Source organism: Coenobita brevimanus, chromosome 67 (assembly GCF_032717465.1).
Source record: "Coenobita brevimanus isolate Jiangsu-jjx chromosome 67, ASM3271746v2, whole genome shotgun sequence".
Classification (NCBI taxonomy): Eukaryota; Metazoa; Arthropoda; class Malacostraca; order Decapoda; family Coenobitidae; genus Coenobita; species Coenobita brevimanus.
Genome location: NC_137020.1, coordinates 19,793,805 through 19,818,134, shown reverse-complemented (window position 1 = coordinate 19,818,134; position 24,330 = coordinate 19,793,805).

Genomic DNA, 24,330 nt, shown 5'->3' with positions numbered 1-24,330 from the left:
TTGAAAGGGTACAGCAGGGAAGAAAGGTTGCTGGTTCTTTGAAAGCAGTGATAAGAAACAGGGAAGTAAGCATGGAAGTGAAAAAGTTACTACATGACAGTACTGTGATACCAACTCTGACGTATGGAAGTGAAGCTTGGACGTTGTTGGAAGGACACAAGTCAAGAGTGAGAGCAGTGGAAATGAGTTATTTAAGAGGAGCATGTGGAATCACATGGAGAGACAGGCTGACGAATGAGGATATAAAGAAGCGTTATGGTGTGAATGTGGATGTGATAGGAAGCATTATGAGGAACACACTGAGGTGGTTTGGCGATGTGGAGAGGATGGAGGGTGAGAGACTGATGAAAAGAGTGTATGTGAGTGAGGTGGAGGGGGGAAGAGGGAGGGAGAGGCCGAGGATGAGATGGAGGGATGGGGTGGAGAGGTATATGAGAGAGGGGGGTGTGAGTTGGGAGCAGGGCAGTGAAATGGCGGGGGATAGGGCGACGTGGAGGCGATTTGTTTGTGGCCATCCCAAAGGGGATTGAGGCGTCTGGCAATAGATAGATAGATAGATGTGATAGGGTGGATAGACGAGGATTGTGAAAAGTATTAAGAATATATGGAGTGGATGGGAAGTTGCTGAATGCTATGTAGAGTATGTATGAGGGTGCCAAGGCTGCAGTGCGTGTGGATAGTGAACTGAATGAATTTTTCTATTTGAAGGTTGGGTTGAAACAGGGATGTGTCATGTCTCCATGGTTGTTCAATCTATATATGGATGGGGTTATAAAAGAGATACAAGGTAAGGCAGTAGATGTTGGAGCGGCCCAAGTGAGAGAAGGCAGCATTTGGAAACTCCCTGTACTGTTGTTTGCAGATGATACTGTGTTGTTAAGTGAAGACGAAGGGGAGCTGCAAGGTTTGGTGGATGAGTTTCGGAGAGTGTGTAAGAAACGGAATCTAAAGGTGAATGTAGGGAAGAGTAAAGTTATGGTCTTTGAGAGAGGTGAATTCAGTGAATGTACAGTGAGGTTGGATGGTGAGGAAATGGAAAGTGTGAGTACGTTTAAGTACTTGGATTGTGTAGTGAGTAAGGTTGGAAATTTGGAGGGTGAAGTGCTTGAAAGGGTACAGCAGGGAAGAAAGGTTGCTGGTTCCTTGAAAGCAGTGATAAGAAACAGGGAAGTGAGCATGGAAGTGAAAAAGTTATTACATGACAGTATTGTGGTACCAACTCTAACATGTCAAGAGTGAGAGCAGTGGAAATGAGTTATTTGAAAGGAGCCCGTGGAGTCACACGGAGAGACAGACTGACAAATGAGGAAGTGAAGGAGCGTTATGGTGTGGATGTGGATGTGATAGGAAGTGTTAGGAGAAACACACTGAGGTGGTTTGGCCATGTGGAGAGGATGGAGAGTGAGAGACTGACGAGGAGAGTGTATGTGAGTGAAGTCGAGAGTGAAAGAGGAAGGGAAAGGCCCAGGATGAGATGGTGGGATGGAGTGGAGAGGTACAGTATATGAGAGAGGAGGATGTGATCTTGGAGCAGGACAGTGGAATAGCGGGGGACAGGGCGACTGGAGGCGATTTGTTTATGGCCACCCCGTGAGGGATTAAGGCGTCTGGCAATAGATAGATAGAGAGATAGATGTAATGTAAGAATACTCTGGCATGTTTTGATGTCTCCTTGTTGGTAACTGTTAGCTGTTGCCTCATCGAGTTTGTGCTAAAAGTTTCTCGAATAATGCAAGCTTATATAAGGTTCAGGTTTAGTCGGTTTTCAGTTCAGTGTGAGTGTAGTGCAGTATCAGTGCAGTGAAGATTGTATGTTTTCGGTACTTGTGAGAACAGTGAAGGGTTACTGTAGTTTTTATATCATCAGTACTTGTGAAAATAGTGAAGTGTTGTCAAGCATTAAGTGCAGTTATTGCTGTTAGTAAAGTTTGTACAGCTCCAGTGCTTGTGAGAATAGTGAAGTGAAGTTGGAAAGCATTAAGTGGCATTATTTGGAAAACAAAGACTGAACTTTGAGAAGCCAGTCTTTATTTTTGCCTCAGCTGATCTTGTGTGCTGTACACTAAAAGGCTGACCACAGGAAGAACAACTCACTGGCAACGTCCTTCCTGTACTGTACTACTGCTGTAGGAGCATCTGGCAGTGTGGGTCGGAGACATAACACTGATGTCAGGAGTGTGCATTATTCAGCGCTGCAGTGAGTCTAACTTTCGACATGGAAGCAGGAGGTGTGCAGACAAGATCCCGAGCTGGGCAAGAGGAGGAAATGTCCCTTGCAACAATTGTGAAGCTATTACAGGCCCAAAGTGGACAATTACAGGCACAAAAGAAAGAACTCAAAGAACAATTACAAGCACAAAGTGTCCAACTACAAGCACAGAATGAAGGACAGAAAGAACTCCAAGAACAATTACAGGCCCAAAGTGAAGAACAGAAAGAGTTCAGGAACGTAATCAAACAACAATTGCAGGCACAGAACGAAGAACAAAAAGGATGACATGATCAACTTCAAGAGGCATTACAGAAGCAACAGAGGGAATTACAACTGAGGATGCAAGGACAGCTAGATGCTTTCATGGGGGAAATGAAGGAAGAACAGGAACAAATGAAGGAGGAAGTATATGCTGAGCTATGGCAGCAGAAGTATAAGGTAAGCAATAATGTGACCGAGTGCAAACATGTAGACGACCAGTAGAAGACAATTAGTGAGGAAATAGTGATGGAGTGCAGACACCATGTTGATAACCAGTTGAAGCATGTAGTCGACCATATGAAGATAATTAGTGAGAAAATGGAGGCTGTAGGGAAATATTGTACTGCTAAGCCTCAGGTTAGTGTACAGGGAGCATATGAGAGGACTGGACAGCGTATGGTGAATCTTGAAGGATCCCAAGCATCTAAAGGTAGCATTACAGGGTTGAATAATCAGAATGTAGGAGATTTAAGTCCTGGCCTTAATTATGATGTCCCAGTTTTTACGCCCCAAATCAGTGAAGTACATGGCTATAATGGGGGTCCAATTAAAATGAAACCTCAGGAATTTGATGGTAGAGTATCTTGGGAAGCTTACTGTGCACGGTTTGAGTTCCTTGTGGATCACAATGGTTGGGATGATAGGTAGAGGGTAGTGCAGCTTGCTACTAACCTTATGGGTGCCGAAATGGAAATTCTGGGCCAGACGTCAGTGATGGAGAGGGACAGTTATCAGTCCCTTGTAGAAGTGCTGGAGCGCAGATATGGGACCATGTACCAGACTGAAGTTTACAGAGCAAGATTCTGGTACCGTGTATGGGCTCGAGGAGAATCCCTACAACAGCTTGCTCATGGCCTGGACAGTATGACATATAAGGCATACCCTGGAGCTGCACCTAACCTGTTGGCTATTCTTCTGAGGGATCAGTTCACCGATGCTCTTGACAGTGCAGAGTTGAAAGTGCAAGTGAAGCAGGCACAACCCAGAAGCATACAAGAAATACTAACTAGGGCTCTAGTGTTTGAGTCCTATGCTAGGTCCAGTACATCCACTATTCAAACAGGTCGTAGTGCGGTATTCAAGGCAAGAAAGGCACAGGTACAGGAAGTGGAAAATTTTGAAGGAAGGTGCTGATACTGTGAAAAGCCAGAACATTGGAAAGTGGATTGCAACAAGTGGAAGAGAGAACAGGAGAAGATCTGAGGAGGTTGCTCGTTCTGCGGGAAGCTGGAACACGACAAGGTGGAGTGTTACAAATGGAAGAAGGGGCAAGAAAGGAACAGTGCTAGGAAATCTTGGATTGCAACAAACGGGTGTGGGACATGTGGTGAGATGGAACAGCTCAGCTATGAGTGTCCATTTGAGAAGGATGAGAGTCAATTAGTGAAGGCCAGTGACGAGATGCAACAACCAGCCAATTTTTCCCAAGAAGCCCCACCAGTGAAGAAATGCAGGAGAACCTTGATGAATAGTGTGCAAGAAGACGGAAGAACAGACAGCAAGCAGTGTAGTAAAAAGCAAGATCATAGTAAGAAATGCTGTCATACATTTGTGACAGGGCCAACGTCAGATGAAGAAGACCTGAAGAAGATGCAGATGGAGAATGCAAATTTACAGCCAGCGCTAGAGTGGCTGCAGCAGAGTACAGTGTGACCATCTTGAGAAGAGGATTCCAGGTTAAGCCCCGCAAACAAGAATTACTGGAGTCAGTGGGACCTTCTTCATTTGAATATCAGACTACTGGAGCATCACTGGGAGACAGCCAATGGCCTCAGCAAGTATTAGCAACTGGTGGTTTAGAAGATGAGGTCCGAGATCTTGGATGAGTCTCATAACCAAATCACTAGTCGGTGCTTGGGAGTGAAGAAAACTCTCAGCCAGCTGCGACAGAGGTTCTTCTGGATTGGCATGCGCCAGGATGTTAAAGAGTAGTGTTGGGCCTGTGGTATGTGTTGTACCAAGAAGAGACCCAAGAAACGCGATTGTGCCTCCTTCAGGTGTACCGAGTGGGTGCACCGATGGAAAGAGTCATGGCGGACATTGCTGGACCTCTTCCACTCACTGAAAGAGGGAACCATTATGTATGTGTTGCCATGGACTACTTCACAAAGTGGCCAGAAGCCTATGCTATCCCTGATCAAGAGGCTGCGACTGTTGCTCAGGTGTTGGTTGATCAGTTTTTCTGTCGTTTTGGGTTGCCGCAAGAGCTACATTCAGACCAGGGTAGAAACTTCGAGTCTGCTGTGTTTCATGAATGTTGCAAGTTACTGGGAATCAAGAACACCAGGACGACCCCACTGAGGCCACAGTCAGATGGGATGGTGGAGAAATTCAGCTGGAGCCTAGGACAAGAACAAGCCAAGCATTGCGTAGATGGACAAACAGAATGGGACCAGATATTACCTGCATTTCTGATGGCATATCGGTTTGCATCCCACCGGCTACACCCCTGCAAAACTGATATTGGGCCACAAGGTACGCTTACTCGTTGACTTGTTAATGGAAAGACCACTTGGTGAAGAGCTGCCTACAGACGCCACCGGCTATGCAAAGTACCTTCACGAAAGGCTGGCTGATCTACATCATCAAGTGCGAGGAGTCCTCAAGTTTTCAGGAGAGGTGACGAAGTGCAAGTATCATGCCAAGGAAAGTGAGGTGAGCTTCTAGGATGGTAACCAAGTTTGGTTATACAATCCTCACCAAAAGAAGGGACAGTCACCGAAGCTTCAGAGCCCATGGGACCGGCCTTACACTGTGTTGGACTGCCTATCAGACGTAATGTATCAGATCCAGGGAGGCAGGAAGTCTCACCCAAAAGTGGTACACGTGATCTGATCTGGGAAGGCAGGAATTCTCGCCCACGGTGGTACACGGGATCCATCTGTGGCAGCACCATGGGCCAGGACAATATAACTGGGACGTCTCCGAGGAATCGTGCTCTCCCGCAGCAGTGGATGTTGAGGACCACGGAGCTGAAGTGCAAGAGGATGGTGACAGTTTCCCAAGGGAAGAAGTGAATCAGGAAGAGGACCAAGACCTTCCAGAAGGAGTGGACAGTGTGGAGGAACAAGGACGTCATCGGAAGCGGCACAGAAGAAGACCTGATAAGTTGAAGGATTATTTTGTGTATAGTTAGATGTTTCATTATGATTAATTATGTTTGAATATACTGCGTAGTTTTGTCGGGATGACAAATAACTAGGGAGGGGGTAGTGTTAAGAAGCAAGATTTGCCAGTTAGTAACCGAAATGTTTCTTGACCTTTCTCGTACCGTTGGTTTCGTTACGAGTCAGAGTTGCCAGTTTGCCTGTGTTTGTAAGCGTAATTGTTTCGTAAGTTATGCACTGATTTTTATGCCCTTTTTCTTAATAATGTGTTATTTATGTGATAGTTAAACTATGTAATTGAAATTAAGTTTGTATGCTAAATAATTTACAGTGTTATATAATGTAAGAAAACTCTGGCATGTTTTAATGTCTCCTTGTTGGTAACTGTTAACTGTTGCCTCATCGAGTTTGTGCTAAAAGTTTCTCGAATAATGCAAGCTTATATAAGGATGGGGAAGAGACTAGTTCAGGTTTAGTTGGTTTTCAGTTCAGTTTGAGTGTAGTGCAGTGTCAGGGCAGTGAAGTTTGTACATTTTCAGTACTTCTGAGAACAGTGCAGGGTTACTGAAGGTTATATATCATCGGTACTTTTGAAAATAGTGAAGCTTTGTCAAGCATTAAGTGCAATTGCAGGTGGTAAAGTTTGTACAGCTCCAGTGCTTGTGAAAATAGTGAAGTTGATTAAATGCAATTATTTAGAAAATAAAGACAGTGAACTTTAAGAAGCCAGTGTTTATTTTCGCCTCAGCTGATGTTGTGTGCTGTACGAGTACACGGAGAGGCTGACCTTAGGAAGAACAACTTACTGGGCAATGTCTGTCCTGTACTGTACTATTGCTGTTGGAGCCTGTGGCAGTGTGGGACAGAGACGTAACCTTTCGGCTCATAGTCACGAAGCTCATAGGTCCCTACCCGAGGGTTCCCTACTTTATTAAGATTTGAAAATTCCCAGTTCTGTCCAATACTGAGGACACTGGGCTCCAATGGGATATATATATATATATATATATATATATATATATATATATATATATATATATTGTTATATAGCCTATGATTTCATCATCCTTTGTATAATTCTAACGTACAGTATGCTGCATGTTTGATCACGATTCACCTCATGGCTTCCATAGTGACCAGACTTGCTTGTTCTACCTCACTTCCCCCTTCTTCCCCTTATAGTAGAGTAAGTTATTCTTTCTGTTGTTCAGAGCAGGATTGTCAACTCTTTGTACCCTATGGCTTCATTTGTGCTTCCTTCTTACAAGTTGTATCAAGCTCTGCCGGCCCCTATATAATGAGCTCAGTCTCTGCATTAATTGCCACTTAGATCTACTCCTCATTTTGTTCACATCTCTGTCCTCCCCTGTATAGTGTATTATTTTTGTGAGTGCTCAGGAAGTCTCCAGCCATCTAGCTGCTGTATAAATAAATTTGAGTATAAGTGTTGTTACCATTTTTCTTGCACTGTATGGCCTAAGGTGTTAATTCATAGGCCTGGTAAGGTTTTTGTGATTCGTGTAAAGTTTTTAATGTCAGCCAGTATTAATAATATTTTGTATCTGTAATTATATTATATCTTTAACTGAGCATTATTCGGTTCTCTCATTTATCAGGGCTGACTTAGATAAATTTGTTCTTGCTAAATTCATATTAAATAGAAGCTATTGCAGTTAACCATATATGTAACCTGTTTTGCCATTACATTATCCTTATGAGTCCTGAATGTTTAGTTGTTAGTTTGAGCATTAAACTTTAACTTGTAATTTTACCTAACTCTTTTGTTTTGAACCTGGAACTTTGGGGGACAGTAGTGATTTTAGTATTCTCACTTGAAGTGTTCATTATCTCTCTCTGTTCCGTAACATAAATTTGGCGACCTCGCCAGGATATTCAGGATATTATCATAAGGATATTGCTTGACATTTTGTGACTGTGATTTATTCATGATGTCTAATATTACTACTATTGATGAAGCCAAAGATTTTTTGTCAAATGTGCAAACAGTGTGTGATGTAGAAAACAGAACAAAGAATGAATTTCAGCTTGTTGCTCAACAATTGGGAATTGCTGTTCGCTCTCATCATTCTAAAGATCAAATTGTTGACATGATTAATAAAAGCTTGTTAATGTAACTCCTCCAGATGAGCAAATGCAGATTGAAATAGCTAAGTTACAGCTTGCCCTGCAGGAGGCTCGTGCTAAGGAGGCTGAGGCTAAGGAGGCTTAGTCTCAGGCTCATATTCAGGAGGCACAGGCACAGGCTCAGGCACAAATTGAACTTGCTAGGATTCAGGTAGACCATGAGTATCACATGAAACAAGGTGGAACTGGATCATCTAGCTCTGATGATTTTGATGTGGCTAAATATGTTAAACTTGTCCCTCCTTTTAATGAATCTGATTTAACAAAGTATTTTCAATTGTTTGAGAGGGTAGCTACAGGTTTTAATTGGCCCAAAAAGTATTGGCCAGTACTCCTTCAGAGTGTTCTCACCGGTAAAGCTCAAGTAACTTATGCATCTTTGCCTCAGGATCAATCTGATAATTATGATGTAGTTAAGAGCTTGATTCTTAAGGCCTATGAGCTTGTTCCTGAAGCCTATAGAGTAAAATTTAGGACAACTTATAAGCAACATAAGCAATCCCATGTTGAGTATGCAAAAATCAAAGAAGATCTGTTAGAGCAGTGGTTAAATTCTAAGAATGTGGATTCTGATTTTGGTAAATTTAAGCAGATGATTTTGCTGGAGGACTTCAAAAGGTGTATTAATAAAGATGTAAGCCTATATCTTGATGAGAAAAGAATAGATAATTTGTCTGATGCTGCAGTTTTAGCTGATGAATATGTTCTCACTCACAAGAGATATTCTAAAGAAAAAAGGAAAGCTGAGAGTAAGTACGTTGCCTCTACTCAGAGTACAGGTAACAGGAAAGAGAATAAAGATGATGTTTCACAGGAAGTAAATACCAGCTCCACCTCTAGATTTCAGAAAAGTAAATGTACTTATTGTAGTAAGCTTGGTCATACTACGGAGAAATGTTTCAGGAGACAGCGTGATGTGAACAAAAAGGAGTCTTTAAATATTCAGTCAATTGGTCTAGTGTCCATCCTTGAGAGTTCCCAGAATTCTTTATCCGAGTTAGCTGAACCTGCTTTGAGAGGTAAATTAAATTCTCATGATGAAGCTCCTCTTTTGAGCAGTAACGTGGATGACACTCTCAAGAGTGTCTAATTTCCTGTCTGATGGTTTTGTCAGTCCTCTGGACAATAAAGACAGGAAATCAGTTAAAATATATCGTGATACAGGTGCTTGCCAATCCCTTATGCTGACCAGTGTTCTAGGCTCTAATGGTAATTCCTCTGATGAAACTGTAATCTTACAAGGTGTAGGGAATAATTACTTCTCTGTCCCTCTGTGCAGAGTGAATTTAGAGTCTGGTTTTGTTAATGGTTCCGTTATGGTTGGGTTGGTTGAGATACTCCCAATGTCAGGTGTAACTTTCTTACTTGGAAATGATATTGATGGAAGTCAAGTGTGTCCAGCTCCTTAGTTGTCTAGTGAGCCAGTGACTGCGGCCCAGGATTGTGATGTCCCTGATGTGTTCTCTGCATGTGCTGTCACTAGGGCTAAGTCTAAAGTTACTGGTGACTTAGAGGATAATGATGATGATGATGTTATTCTAGCTGACACTTTTCTTGCTAATTTGGACCACTCACCAGATGAGGCAGTACCCCGTAGTGTTGATAATTTGTCTCGTCAAGAGTTGATTGAGTTGCAAGTTGCTGACCCTGAATTGAAAGGTCTAGCTAACTCTGCTTGCAGTGAGGAAGAGTCAGCTGGTGCTTCTACTTGTTATTATATAAAGTCAGGAGTACTTATGAGAAAGTGGAGACCCCCAACAGCATCAGCCGACTGTGAATGGGAGGTTGTACATCAAGTTGTCATCCCTCGTGTTTGTAGGCAGGATATCATTAGAGTGGCTCATGATTCCAGTTTGGCAGGACACCTTGGAGTGAGGAAGACTGTGGCACGCAGAGATGTTTCCTGGTATTGTAAGTCTTGTCACACCTGTCAAGTTGTGGGGAAGTGTAATCAGACCGAAAAGGTTGCACCTCTAGTTCCCATTCCTCCTTTTGAGGCGCCATTCACCCGTGTGTTGGTGGATATTGTGGGCCCTCTTCCTAAGACTTCTTCAGGATTTTCTTGTGCAAAAAATTTTTTTTATTTCATCAAGAGGTTCATCACGCCATTTTAAAGGCCAAGTAATAGAATAAAATCCTTTGCACCTAATTTTTCCTTATATTTAAAATATTTTTCCAAGGTGGAATTATTTAATCCTTATAAACCTTTTCTGATTGTTAGGAACAATTGTGTGTTTCCCAGCTAATTCAGAGTTCGTATGTGGAAGTTGCATTTTCAAATTTTTCACCCTCAATTATGCTGTTTTTAGGATCACTCCCGTGCAATAGTTTTGAAGGACTCTTTAAGCGGATGCTTACACCTTATTAAGTTCAGAATACGTAACATTCATTATATTGAAGTTTCTCTACAATAAATGAAAAAAAAAAAAACACTCAAAACAATCCACCAAAATACCTGAAGACGACATTTAGAATTATTATTTCAATGTTCTTTCAACCATCATTTATCAGGAACTGTATGAAGACTAAATTAATTTCATATCTCAGTATTGTAATAATGTTTGTACTTTCTCGTGTTGATTTTTATCTGACCCAGTAGTTCGTCAGTTTTTCTTTTCACGAGTTATCACAATTTGGAGCGATTTTACCTAAGGAAAGGTGGCTTATTGTCTAACACAAACCTTTATAATGAGTATATATAATTTTTTTCATTTAATTACGATGATCAAAATTCCATTTTAAGCGAATAGTTCTACAAATAAAAAATTTCGTTCTCACTCGTCCTCTCACTTGTTTCTATAAACCCCAAATTATTTGAAACGTGTATAATTACCCCATAATCCCGCTCAACTTATATCTTAATCGACATTTTATGTTATATTGTGTTTCGTTATAGATTGATTTTTCTAACCCGTCTTTTTCACTCTCAAAAATGTTCTCTGAATTTCAGAAGCACTTGGGTTTGTTTTCCACCCAGTTTAGAGCACATTTGCGGAAGTACCATATTTAGCGCTTTCACCCGGAAACACGAAGTTTTAAGCATTCCTCCAGTATAAACGTTTTGAATTACTCCTACATTGAATGCTTTCTTTAGTAATTGCTCACAAAGGGCATCATTTCTTTTTATTTAAGTCACGGCTACGGTAAAAAAAAAAAAAAAAGTCTTTTAAAAGGCCCTCTTTTTAAGTAAAGAACCATAATATTTCAACTGAATTCTCCTTGAAGCTGCATTTTTTGGTATTTGTCTGTCATGCATGATAAATCTACGGATATAAAGAACCAATTGTTAAATCTTCATTAATATGATATCAATACTGGTGTGTTTTTCATCCCTTCTACTTTAAATATCTTTCTGACTGTAAATACCTCAGTTTCCTTTTATGTATGTTATCAATATTATGATTAATTTTACCAAAGTAAGTATGGCTGACGGTCTGACACGGACCGTTATTGTGTGCAAATATTTATTGTTCTCCCTTCATCAGGAGTCTCAAGGCCATTTTAAAGATCAAGTAATAGAGATAAAAAGCCTTCACAACTCATTTTTCCTTTTATTTTTTAAATTTATCCGAATCATAATTTTTTCGTTCTCAGAAACGTTTCCTGGTTTTTAGGAAAAATTGTATTTTTCCTGGCCACTTTGGAGTTCCTATGATGAAGTTGCATTGTCGTCGTTTTAGTTCTCAATAATGCACTTTTTAGGATCACTCCAATATAATAGCTTTGAATAATTCTTTAAGCGAATACTTACACCTTATAGTCGATGGGCCAGCTGGCTGACTGGTACCATCTGGAGGTACTAAAAGGCACTTTTACCAGCCATCCAGTATGGTTCTCCATCACCAAAAATGCTTGCTGGACATTCCAACGTTGTAGCTTTTTCACGCTACAACGATTTTAAGTTTATTTATGTCGAATATTGTAGAAAATCACAAAAATTAGCAATATTTCGACATGTATGTCACACTTCATCGAGCTCATTGTGATAATCACCACAGACTAAACCTTCGTTCATATGTGTGTGTTTCCAGTATTCAAGGTCTTGCAATAATAGCATGGGGATCATGTGTGTACGCAAAATTCTCTCAGACATCGATAGACATGCGGTTGTTAACGATGATTTATGACGCTATTTTCTCATTCTTTGCAGATATCTAAGTGAGAAATATGGCTTCTGATGAGGACTACAATCCAGATCTGGGACCTTCAGAAAAGCGACAGAAGACCGAATCTGCACTCTGTATTCTGTGTAACAAACATGTGCCACGGAAAAATTTGACCAAACCAAAGAACATTGATTCCTGGAGGACACTTGTTGATGCTGCAAGAATAAGAAACTATGGGCCGATACTTGAAATAGATTCACAAACAGAGGACATTCCGGACATATATTATGAGAGATCGTGCCGTAATGACTTCACACATAAATCTTTGAACCAAATAGAAGCTGAGAGCGTCGATCTCGAACAGTCGACCTCCCAACCCCAACGGATTCCCCGAGAGCCTGGTATCAGCAAGTCTCGAATCTATTCTGCAAGATGCATATTTTGTGACGAAGACTCAAAATACCTCCGCAAGAGCCACACTCGTGAAAAACTGATTCAGTCAGTTGAGCTGCGAGCAGACAAAACTGTTCGCGAATCTGCACGCAGATATTTGACTCAAGAACGATCCGAAAGCCAGAAGAGGACTGACGAACGTATTCTGGTCATCACGTCACGTGAACTGGTAGCAGCCGAAGCACACTATCACAAATCTTGCTATATAGAATACAATCGTCAAAGACCTGAACGAACTTCCATATGCCAGGATGTTGGAGATAATGAAGACGAAGAATACGCTATATCAAAGTCATTTGCTTACAGAAAACTTTTCAACTATATTAGAAAAGAACTGATCACCGAACATCGTATAGAATACATGACAAACTTAACAGAGAAGCTTGTATCATATATGCATGCTGATGGAGTGATTGATACCAAGGCTCACACCAAGAAACACATACGACGCAGAATTGAATCAGAATTTGGGTCGTGTCTTAAGATCATTCCTGGAAACAACAACAGACTCTTGGTCATTCCAGACAACATCACATTCGACGAGCTTGCTAGAGACTACATAACATTGAAGGAAAAGCTCGACATGTACTCATCTGATGATCAGAGTATGGAACATGCCTTAACCAAGTCTGCAACACTTCTGAGAAAAGTCATTAAAGCAGAACAAACTGATATATGATATATGCAAGGCCTCATTAGGTTTTCATGCATTTTCAGGGTGCGATTCAGTAAGTGCGTTTGCTGGTCAAGGAAAAATTAAGGGATTGAAGCTTATCCAACAAAACCAGAAATTCCAGGAGGCTTTCACTACATTGGGTGAGCACTGGCACCTGACAAACGAGTTGTTTGATGTCCTCCAAGAGTTCACATGCAGTCTGTATGCAGCTCGAACAAATATCAGATGTGTCAATACTCTTCGCTATCAGCTTTGGCGAGCAAAGAAAGGGTCAGTCGATTCAGGTCAGCTACCACCTTGTGAGGACAGCCTTCGACAGCATGCCCTAAGAGCCAACTATCAGAGTGGTGTGTGGCGCCGGAGTCTAATTCCCTGTCCAGATGTACCATGTCCACAAGATGGCCATGGATGGTACATACAAGAAGGTGGACAACTTGATGTACAATGGATAACAGGTACTCCTGCACCACAGGCCATCTTGGAGTTCATCTCATGTAAGTGTATGAAGATCTGTCAACTTCCGAAGTGTGAATGTCTGACCAGTGGACTCCCATGCACAGAAGAATGTAAGTTGCAAACCTGTACAAACATGAAAGAGAGTGACGCCTCATCTATGGACTCCGATGACGAGATGGATGAGGATGATGACTCCTGAAAGAAACCATGACGAGATGGACGAGGATGATGATGTAAATCACCAACGAGCTAAAAATTTGGTAAAATTCTGGGTTTTGTCATCAGGCCAGCGGACTTCTTGTGTGGAAAATAATTCAAAATAATATATAGATGTATACTTTTTATTTCAAGGCAAAAATAAAAACAATACCCGATTTCTAGTGCTTTCTAATCACTTAATAATTATATAAATGAGTTTTACTATAATTTCTAGTCATTTGGAAAATACCCCAGAATTGCACATTTTCGACATAGGGTAGTAGTTTTTGAAAGCGAATTTCACATAGAAAGCTACAAGCTACACATGTCCAGCAAGAAGTTCTGAAAAGTAGACAGAATGAGCTTTCAGAAAATATAAGTTTCGTTTAGTACCTCTGATTGGTACCATTTGGTGAAAACTTGGCCTCCGGCCCATCGCCTATTATGAAGTTCACAACTGGCACCATTCATTATAGTATAGGTACCGCTACAATAAATAAAAAAAACGAATACATCACCAACGTCTCTTCAAAATATAAGTCAATATTTAATACAGTACATTTAGTGTTCTTTCAACCTGCATTTTTGGATCCGTAATGAACTTCATGTTTATCGAGATGAAGAATCAATATAAATAGTGATGCAATAATGATTATACTTTCTCATGTTAATTTTTATATTTTCCTTTTCACGAGTATCACAGTTCGGAGTGATTTTAGCTAAGGAAAGTGGCTTATGGTCTAACACAAGCCATCAAATTGGGTATATAAATATTTTTTTCATTTAACGATGAGGCTCAAAATTCCATTTTAAAAGAAAAGTTCTAGAAATAAAAAAATCCTTTCTCACTATTAGTCTCTCACTTGTTTCTGTAACACAAACCTTCATAATGGACATATGGTATATATTTATATTATTATTTTTTAATCAGGAGGTTAAAATTAAATTTTACACTCAGAGTTCTACAGATAAAAAACATCCTTTCTCACTTGTTTCTCTCAACACCTCATCATTTGAAACTTGCTCTGTTTAAACACCCTGAAAATCTAGCTCAAGAAGCCTCTCAATCGACTTTATATGTTACAATACTTCTATTTATAGATTAATATTATTTTCTAAGTCAGTTTCCACTCATAAATTTTGTCTAAATTTCAGAATCAATTGGGTGTTTTTCCATTCAATTTAGGGTATATTTGTGGAAGTTGCTTATTTAGAGTTTTCACCAGCAAAGACAGGTTTAACCATCCTTCCGGTATAATAGTTCTGAATTACTCCTATGTCGGATGCTTTCTTTAGTAAAACGTTAACAACTAGGATCATTTTTTATCAGTGAAGTCAGGGCTATCTTGAAAGAATAAAATGTCTTAATAAACCACATTTTAATGGCAAAACACTAACCGATATCAAGACGACAATTATAATAGTTCAACTCCATTATCATCCAAGTTGAATTTTTTTTTGTCTATCATGCACGATATATATGCTGACATGAAGAACGAAACTGTAAATCATCATTAATATCATATCTCAATACTGCTGTGATATTCATCTTTTCTCGTTTCAATTTATTTCCGAATTTCAACACCACAATTTCCTTTTATATGTGTTATCAGTATTCGAAGCAATTTTGCCAAAGGAAATATGGCTCTCCTTTTAACTATGACCGTAATAATGTGCAAATATTTTTTGTTAATCGCTCTCGAAATATATGCCGTGAAGAACCAAACTGTAAATCATTAATCTCATATCTCAATACTGCTGTTGTATTCATCATTTCTCGTTTCAATTTATTTCCGACTTTCAATACCACAATTTTATATTATACGTGTTATCACTTTTCGAAGCAATTTTACCGAAGGCTGTATGCCTAATGGTCTATCAACGAACGTAATAATGTGCAAATATAAATTTTTTCTTATTTCATCATGTGGTTCAACACGCTGTTTCCAAGACCTAGTAATACATAAAAATCATTCGTACCTAATGTTTCCTTATAAATGTTGTTTTAATTATTTTTCCGAAGCTGAATTTTTTCACTCAGACTTTTTCCAGATTTTTAGGAACAACGGTTTCCCAGCCAATTTACAGTTTATATGTGGATGTTGCATTTTCAGGGTTTTCGCCTTCTATTATGAGGGTTTTAGCATCACCCATTTATAATATGTTCGAAGAACTCTTTAGGCGGATGTTTACGCCTTATTAATTTCTAAATTTGTAACATTCATTTTCTTGAAGGTATCTCTACAATAAAAGAAAAAAAAAAAAAACTCAAATCGACCCTCTAAAATATCTGAAGATAACTTTTAGAATTATTAATTAGTGTTCTTTCAACCTTCGTTTATTTGGAACTATCATGCACTATAAAGAGATGAAAAATCAATTTATTAATAGTAATTAATTTCATATCTCAGTATTGCAACAACATTAGCACTTTTTTGTTAATTTTTTTTTTGTACCCACTAGTTTGTCAGTTTTCCTTTTCACGAATTATCACAGTTTGGAACAATTTTACCCAAGTAAAAGTTGCTTATTGTCTAACACAAACCAACATAATAAACGAACAGTTGTACAAATAAGAAATCATTTTCTCACTCTTGATCTCTCACATGTTTCTATAAACCCCGCTTCATTTGAAACTTTGTGTTTAAAAATCCTATAATCCAGCTAAGCTTACACTTAAATTGACATTTTGTTACATTATTTTTCGTTATAGATTGACTCTTTCTGATCGGTCGTTTCGCTTTCAGAAATGTTTTATGAATTTCAGAAGCATTTGGGATTGTTTCTCACCCAATTGTAGATTATATTTGCAGAAGCATCATTTTTAGCGTTTTCAGCGGCAAACACCAAGTTTTAAGCATCCGTTCAGTATAAAAATTTTGAATTACTCCTACAGTGGATGCCTTCTTTAGTAAAAGTGGAGAAATGGCTTTTTTTTTTTTTTTTTTTTTTGAAATCTGGCAATGATGAAAAAAAAATGTTTTTTAATAGACTCTTTTTCTAACGAAATAACTAAACGGTACTGAGACGACGTTTATAATAGTTCAACTCACATCTCCAAGCTCTTGCGTTCTTTATCCTTCCTAGTTTAAAATTTTTTCTGAGAGTAAATACCTCACTTTCTTATTATGGCTGTTATCGCTAATTGAAGTAATTTTACCAAATTAAGTATGACTGAAGGTCTAACACGGACCGTTATTGTGTGCATTTTTTTTTTTTTTTTCATTCATCAGGAGTCTCTACGCCATTTTAAGGAAGTAATACAAATAAAAAGCCTTCGTAAACTCATTTTTCCTTATTTTTATAAATTCCTCCAATGCGAATTTTGTTTTTCAACCTCAGATACGTTTCCTGAATTTTATGAACAATTACGTTTTTCCTAACCAATTTAGAGGTCTTATGTGGAAATGAATTATTAGCGTTTTCGTCCTCAATAATGCGGTTCTTAGGATCACTTCAATATAATTGTTTTTAATAACGCTTTAAGCTGATTCTTATATCTTATTAAGTTTACAAATAACACCATTGATTATGGTAAAGTTATTGTTACAATAAATAAATAAATAAAACTCATAAACGTCCATCCTAAATATCTGAAGACGAGAATGAGAACAATTTATTCAGTGTTCCTTCAACCAGCATTTCTGGAACTGTCATGCATTATATGTCTACCGAGATGAAGAATCAAGATATAAATATTAAATAATTTCATATCTCACTACTACAAAAATTTTCGTACTTTCTCGTATTAATATTTATCCGACCCAGTAGTTCCTCAGTTTTCCTTTTCACGAGTCATCAGAGTTAGGCGTGATTTTACCTAAGGAAAGTGGCTTATCGTCTAACTTAAAAACATAAGAGGAATATATATATATATTTTCCATACCTAAGATGCTCAAAATTCTATTTTAAACTAATAGTTCTACAAATGAGAAAATGGTTTCTCACTCCCAATTTCTCTCTTGTGACCCATCGTTATTTGAAACTTGCTGTGGTTAAACGCTGTACAATCCAGCTCAACTTACTTATTAATCGATATTCTGTGTTACAATTTTTTCCGTTATACATCGATTTTTTTTTTTTTTTCCGAGGCCGTCTTTTCACTCAAAAATATTTCCTGAATTTCAGGATGACGGGTTTGTTTCCTATCCAATTCAGAATATATTTGTGGAAGTTGCATATTAAGCGTTTTCACCCACAAACACGTAGTTTCTAAGCCTCCTTACTGTGTAAAAGTTTTGAGTTACTCCTACATCGGATCCCTTCTTTCGTAAAAACATAGCAAATTCCACTATTTTTCGTTATTGTAGATCCAGTTACGATGGAAAAAAAAAAGTTTCTTACTTGACCTTCCTATGGTAAAAAAAAAAAAAAAAAAAGTAAAAGATATTGGGACGACGTTTACAATAGTTCAAGCCAATTCTCCTCGAAGCTGCATTTTTTTTTTTTTTTTTTTTTTTTTTGGTCTGTCATGCACAATAAACCTGCGGAAACGAAGAGCAAAGTTTTAAATCTTAACTCTCATAATATTTCTGAGCTGTTCATCATTTCTCGTTTGAATTTTTTTCTAAATATATTTCTGTCATCACTTCCATATAAGTTTACCAAATTAAGTATGGCTAACGAACTAACACGGACAGTTATTGTGTGCAAATACAGGTCTCAACGCCATTTTAAGGACATGAAGCATATTTATGTATATACATAAATTGGCTTACTAATTTTTTTTTAATTCCTAAAAAGCGGAGTTTTTCACTCAGATACGATATTGACTTTTAGGAACAATTGTGTTTTTCCCAGCCATTTTACAGTTCATACATTGAAGTGTCATTTCCAGCGTTTTCTACCTCAACTATGCGGTTTTCAGAACTCCAGTATAATAGCTTTGAATATCGCTTTAAGCTGATGCTTATACCTTTTATCGTAACGTTATCGCTACAAAAAAAAAAAAAAAAAAAAAAAACTCATAAACGACCGTCCAAAATATCTGAAGACAATATTTTGAACTAGTTCAGTGATCCTTTATCCAGGCTATTTGGAACTGTTATGCATTATATGTCTACTGAGATAAGGAATCAAGATCTAAGTAGTATTTAAATTCATATATCTCTATTGCAATAATGTTTACACTCTCCTGTTAATTTTTATCTGACCAAATAGCTAATCAATTTGCCTTTTCTCGAGTTATCACATTTCGGAGTGATTTTCCCTTGGAAAAGTGGGTTATGATCTAACGCAAAGCTTAATAATGGGTATGTATATATTTTTCCATTTTATCAAGAGGCTCAAAATTCCATTATAAACGAACAGTTCTAAAAATAATAAATCCTTTCTCACTCTGAACCACTCACTTGCTTCTATAAACCTCTCATCATTTGAAACTTGCTGTGTTTAAACATCGTAAAATCCAGCTCAGCTTGCATATAAATTGACATTTTATGTTACATTATTTCTTGTTATAGATTGATTTCTTTTTTTAACTTTTTTTTTTTGACCCGAAGAAATACTATATGAATTTCAGAATCAATTGGGTTTGTTTCCCATCCAATTGAGAGTATATTAGTGGAAGTTTCCTATTTAGCGTTTTCACCCACAAACAGAAAGTTTTAAGTATCCCTTCTGTATAATAGTTTTTTATAATTTCTATATCAGATGCTTTCTTTAGTAAAAAGTTCACAAATGGCACTCTTTAATATATTGAGGTCGCGGCTACGATGAAAAAAAAAAAAAAAAAAAAAAAGCATTTTAACAGACCGTCTTTCTAAGGAAAAACCTAAACGAAATTCAGACGACGTTTATAACAATTGAACTCAATTCTCAAAGCTGCTTTTTTTTTTTTTTTTTTTTTTTTTTTGTCGGTCATGACCGATAAATCTGCGGACATGAAGACCTAGTTTTAAACCTTCTTTAATCTCATATCAATTCTGCTGTGTTGTTCATCGTTTCTGGTTTAAATTTATTTCTAACAGTAACTACCTATCATTTTATATGTTTTATCACTATTCAAAGTAATTTTACCATATTATGTATGGCTGACTATCTATCACGGACCGTTTTTGTGTGCAATTGTTTTTCTTTCATCACGAGTCTCCACGCCATTTTTCCTTTGTTTTATTTTATTCTTCCGTGGCGGAATTTTTTCATCCTCAGAAACATTTTCTGATTTTTAGGAATAAATGTGTGTTTCCCAGCCAATTCAGAGTTCATATGTGGAATTTGCATTTTCAGCGTTTTTGTTCTGATATGCTTTTTTTTTTTTTTTTTAAGATCACTCCAGTATATTAGTTTTGAAAAACTCTTTGAGCGGATGTTTATACCTTATTAAGTTTACAACTCGTACCATTTATTATCTTCATGTTACAGCTATAATAAATGAAAAAAAAAATCTCACAATCAACCCTCGAAAATACGTGAAGACGACATTTAGGACAATTAATTTAGTGTTCTTTCAATCTTGTTTTTCGAACTGTCATCCACTATATATCTGCAGAGATGAATCAAGTTATAAATAGTAATTAACTTCATATCTCAGTATCGAAATAATGTTCGTACTTTCTTGTGTTAATTTTTATCTGACTCAGTAGTTCCTCAATTTTTCTTTTCACGAGTTATCACAGTCTGGAGCTATTTTATATAAGGAAAGGTGTAACACAAACCTTAGTAATGTGTATTTATGTATTATTTGTCATTTAATATTGAAGCTCAAAATTCCCTTTGAAAAGAAAAGTTTTACAAATAAATCAATCCTTTCTCACTCATAATCTATCGCTTGTTTCTATATCACACACCTTTGTAATGCGCATACAGTATATATATTTTTTAATTTATTTGGGAGGGGTAAAATTAAATTTTACGCGCATAGGTCTATAGAGAAAAAAGTAATTTTTCACTCGTAATCTCTCACTTCTTTTTAGCAATCCCTCATGATTTGAAACTCTGTTTTTAAACACCTCAAATTAAAGCCAATTTACCTGTCAGTAAACTTTTTGTTACATTATTTGTCTTGATAGATTTTTTTTTTTTTTTAACCGCCATTTTTCAGTCAGAAATTTTTTCTGAGTTTTAGAATCAATTTGGTGTGTTTCCCATCTAGTTTAGAGTATATTTGTGGAAGTTGCATGTTTATGTTTTCACATGCAAACACGAAGTGTTAAACATCACACCAGCATAAAGGCCGGTTCACAGAAGCTAAATCGCGGCCCTTTTTTTTCGTCGATTTGCGGGAGAAAAATGCCGATTTTCGGCAATTCTACCGGAAAGGTGTTCACACGTATGGGGACTGAGTGGCAGGAACGCGGCAACAGTGTTTACAAACAAAGATGGACCGCCGTTTGCAGCCCTTGCACTTGCACTTTACTTCAAGATGAGCCGTCACGCATCTGGACTCGTCCGTGGCTGTCTAGGAGAAAAGAAGAGAGTGTGTATAACAGGCTGGTGAGGGAGCTCATCTTGGAGGATCCCCAAACTTTAAATGAGTGGATCCGTCTTAACAAGACCACTTGCTGGGGCTTGTGACACCCTTCATTGAAAAACAAAATACGCAGATGAGGGAAACTGTGATTGCTGGAGAAGGGCAGGCATGATGGATAAACTTGTGTTGGCCACGCGTGATGAAGTCGAAATGGTGGTACTGTAAACACACAAAGATGTTGAATTCGTCTTCGTTCCCAGAGCTTTGCCTTGTTCGGTGCTTCCATTTTAATCGGCCCGGCAACCTTCTCCCGATTCCGGCAAAAAAAGACCGACACGTCGGTCTCTCCATACCGGCGAAAAAAGTTGCCGGAATTTCTACCGGGAAGCAAATTCCGGCAAAAAACTGCCGCGATTTTGCTCGTGTGAACCGGCCTTAATAGTTTTGAATTACTGACATCGGATGCTTTTGTAAGAAGTTCAAACCTGGCATTATTTTTATATTATAGAAGTCACGGCTACTATGAAATTTAAAAAAAAAAAAAGTTTCCATAGACCCTCTCTCTAAGGCAAAAAAAAAATAAGATGTCAAGACGACATTAGTCCATTTCAGTCCTATTCCAAGCTGCATTTTGTGTGTGTGTGTGTGTCATGCACAATAAATCTGCGGACACGAAAAACCAAGTTTTAACTCTTTGGTATTCTTAGCTCAATATTGTTGTGTTATTCATTATTTCTCTCTTGAATTTATTTAGAACAATTCATTCAGTGTTCTTTAAACCTCCATATTTTGGAACTGTCATGCACTATATGTGTACCGAGATAAAGAATCGTTATGAATAGTAATTTTCATATCAGTTTTGCAATAATGTTTATACTTACTCTTGTTAATATTAATCTGTTCCAATCTTTCCTCAGTTTTCTTTTTAACGAGTTATCATAGTTCGGTTGATATTACTTAAGGAAATGAGGTTTAAGGTCTAACACAAACCTTGTTTATGGTTATATTTAATTTTTTACATTTAATTAGGAGGCTCAATACTTCATTTTAAACCAATAGTTCTACAAATAAAAAATTCTTTCTCACTCTTAATCTCTCACTTGTTTCTATAAACCTCTCATCATTTGAAACTTGTTGTGTTTTAAGATCCTAATATCAAGCTCAACTTACAGTAAATAGAAATCGATATTTTGTTACATTATTTCTCGTTATACATTGATTATTTCTAACCAGTATTGTTCACCGTCCGAAATGTTTTCTAAACTACAGAATCAATTGGTTTTGTTTCCCATCCAGTTTAAAATGTTTTTGTGGAAGTTGCACAGCGTTTACATGAAGCTTTAAGGATATGTGGTCACTGGTCCTCAACGAAAGTGACTAGATTTTGGACTTTTATAGTTTGAAACCGGTTCAAGATAGGTATTTACTATTGGAACATACTAACTCCAATCTCGCAACACAGGTCCGAAAGTAAATAAAATTAGCTGATGTTAGCAAGGGCAAAGTAAACACACTGAAAAAAATACCTAATATAATACAAGCTAATAATATTTACAGTTTTTAGTAAGATAATAAGTCACCAAAAAGTGGGGGGAAAAATCACGATAATACCCTGAATGATCACACTAAAGTCTGGGAACAAACTTGCCAAATAAATGAAATCATACAAAAAAGAGATAACTAAATTGCACTCTATCTAACTATCTATTGCCAGACGCCTCAATCCCGTTTGGGGTGGCCACAAATAAATCGCCTCCGCGTCGCCCTGTCCCCCGCCATTTCACAGCCCCGCTCCCAACACACACACCCCTCTCTCATATACCTCTCCACCCCGTCCCTCCATCTCATCCTTGGCCTCCCCCTCCCTCTTCCCCTCTCCAACTCACTCACATACACTCTCCTCGTCAGTCTCTCACCCTCCATCCTCTCCACATGGCCAAACCACCTCAGTGTATTCCTCCAAACGCTTCCTATAACATCCACATCCACACCACAACACTCCTTTATATCCTCATTTGTCAGCCTGTCTCTCCATGTGACTCCACAGGCTCCTCTTAAATAACTCAATTCCACTGCTCTCACTCTTGACTTGTGTCCTTCCAGCAACGTCCAAGCTTCATTTCCATACGTTAGAGTTAGTATCACAATACTGTCATGTAGTAACTTTTTCACTTCCATGCTCACTTCCCTGCTTCTTATCACTGCTTTCAAGGAACCAGCAACCTTTCTTCCCTGCTGTACCCTTTCAAGCACTTCACCCTTCAAAGTTACATCCTTACTCATCACACTACCCAAGTACTTAAACGTACTCACATTTTCTAATTCCTCACCATCCAACCTCGCTGTACCTTTACTGACTCCACTTCTCTCAAAGACCATCACTTTACTCTTCCCTACATTCACCTTTAGATTCCGTTTCTTACACACTCTCATAAACTCATCCACCAAGCCTTGCAGCTCCCCTTCGTCTTCACTCAAAAACACAGTATCATCTGCAAACAACAGTACAGGGAGTTTCCAAACACTACCCTCTGTCACCAGGGCCACTCCAGCATCCACTGCCCTACCTTGTACCTCTTTTATTACCCCATCCATGTACAGATTGAACAACCATGGAGACATGACACATCCCTGTTTGAACCCAATCTTCAAAGAGAAAAATTCACACAGTTCACCATCCACACGCACTGCAGCCTTAGCACCATCATACATACTCTTCACAGTATTCAGCAACTTCCCACCTACTCCATATATTCTTAATACTTTCCACAATCCTTGTCTATCCACCCTGTCATATGCTTTCTCCAAATCCATGAAAACAGCATACAACTTCTTTCCCTTCTCTAGAAACTTTTCCACTAAAGATCTAAAAATGAACATCTGATCTACACAACTTCTTCCCTTCCTAAAACCTCCCTATTCTTCTCCAACTAATTCTTCTGTTCTCTCTCTAACTCTGTCAATAAGTATCCTACCATACACTTTTCCTATTATACTAAGAAGATAAATGCCCCTATTATTACCACACACTTCTTTTTCCCCTTCTCCTTTGTACAAGGGAATAATCATACCTGACTTCCAATCCTCCGGGACTCTACCTTCCTCCCAGGTCAATCTGCACATCTTCCACATCCATTCTACTACTATCTCTCCCCCATGCTTCAGCATTTCACCACACACTCCATCAATTCCTGGGGCTTTCCCCAATTTAACTTTCTTCATTGCTTCCACAACTTCTATCCTACTGATTTCTTCCTGTCTCCCAGCCATGCCCGAGCCACTTATACTTGCATTACCTCCATCTT